This window comes from Globicephala melas, chromosome 5 (genome assembly GCF_963455315.2).
Source record: "Globicephala melas chromosome 5, mGloMel1.2, whole genome shotgun sequence".
In the NCBI taxonomy this organism is placed as follows: Eukaryota; Metazoa; Chordata; class Mammalia; order Artiodactyla; family Delphinidae; genus Globicephala; species Globicephala melas.
Window position 1 is genome coordinate 114691648 of NC_083318.1, and position 2137 is coordinate 114693784.

The following is a 2137-nucleotide window of genomic DNA, read 5'->3' on the forward strand; positions in this document are numbered from 1 at the left end:
ATAGTTCTTCCAAAACGTCAGCACAATATCAAAAAGTCACATTCATTAATATCACTATGAATCTCATCAGAAACATATGTAAGTATCAGGACGCTGTTAAAGTCACAAGTGATGGATACAAGTTATCTAAAATTCTAATTTTCACTTCTAACTACAAATATTATCATTGCCAAAAAATACCACCAATTGTTTTCTTGGAAGTTACAGGCTCACTTCATTCATTTTTGGAGAAATACCCAAGTCTGAATAATCATAGTTTGCGTGTCAGTCTTTCTTTCAAGTAAAAATAATATTCCATGGAAAAAGCAGCTATATCAAACCATCTCACGAGAGATTTTCCTTAAGATAACGAAGTACTTCAGTATGCAGCAGAAGTACTTTCTATGTACCTAACATTTTGTCACGAAGAATATTTAAAAGTCTTGCACTCAAGGGTAGAGATTTAATAAAATTAATAATTTTTACTGCTCCATCAAGGATATCCTTAAATGAATCTTTCTTTCTTTAAGCGAAGATGAGAATGACTACTAATACTTTTTTTTTTGGTGTCATTGCCTTGATCTGAGCTGCTAAGTTGCCACCATTTTATTCCCATTGCTTTTAATCATCAGTGCAGTGTCAACACAGATAAAAGAGCAAATAATATTTTGAAAAGACTTTGACCTCAAGGACCCCTCTAGAGCCCACACGATTCTAGGGGAGGCGGGGCTCCCCTGTCTACCACCCTTAGTGGTACTTGGGAAAGGATAGAATTAATCCTGTGAGAGTGAGGGTTTATGACACATGGTCTTAGAATATATAATTTTGAGAAAATCTATCTTAATCTTACATTTGAGAGGTGACGGAGATGGAGGTGGAGAGAGTACTATAATTATTAAGATAAAATATGCTTTCAAAAGCTTGGGCCATGGGGGTGAATCAAATAGAATATTCCACAATAATGACTACGGTCAACAGTAATCCAAGTTCATGGGTACGTGCATCCAAATGGCACGCATTCCCCAAATCATTTATCCACTCGATTTTGAAATCCATTGTAGCAACCTCCAGCTATTTATCTTCCTAATATTTTAGGTTAGTCTAGCATTAAAATTAGCTTGTGTTCCCTAAACTTCTAGGCATCAAGGGTGAGATGCCAGTGCCCTCGAAGAGTGCTTTGTAGCAGAGAGAGATACCAAGCTGAGATTGAAACAGAAGTTGTTCTGTCCTTATTTCCATTTTCTCTTGTTGTGTACTACTTCAAATAATTTTTGGAAAGACGTAGAGGTATGAACAAATTCAATTAAAAATGCTTTTGGCTGTTGATAGAACACCTGTATAATTAAACGTCGACAGCATTTGCCTGCATGCCTTTAAAAGGTTTCAGGAAATGTACTCTACTTTGAAGAAAGCCTTAAAGTGTGTTTTCAATTATAGTGTACTAAGCACTGGAAAGAGTCAGCAATTCAGGAAAAGGTAGTGGTGTATCTGTGCAGAGTAATAGTTCTCCATATCCCAGCTAAAGGCTCTGAGGGAGCGATGGCGAAGTGTTGTGGCCGTTCTGTTGACCTTGTGTTAGGTTTAAAGATGCTACACACTCAGGGCAATGACTCTGTTTAGAATGGTAGGCTCTGATTTATCATTCATACACTAATTTCACGTCCAATGCTACTGACAGTAGTCAAAATCATGCCACCAGTTGAGTTTGATCTGAGTTGGAAGGTAGTTCTATTTCAAATTAGAACTCGGGGAAACTTAACTACCAGTTTACTTAAGCCAATTTTCAAGGAAGAGTTGGTTTAAGCGTGATGCTCCATTTCAAACTTGACTGCTCTCTGTTTGGATTTAGATTGAATTCAAGCAGGTGTTTCAAAACCTGCGTCAGATAGCATTAGCTGTCACTGGGAAGCTAGATCCTTCCGGGGAGTGGCACAGAGGGTTTCACCCTGAGATTTCACTATCAATGAAAAACATCTTTGGGGAGATATAACACTCTTTAAGCTTCTCCAATGAAAGTGTGCAATGCGAAAGCTTCTTGTTATTTTTGAAGGGGGTGTGTAGGGATTTAACCCCCATGACTGTCTTGAACACCACTCCAGGTGTGATAATTCAGTCAGAACCTCAAAGAGGCATTAGCTACCCGTGTAAGCGTACGGAG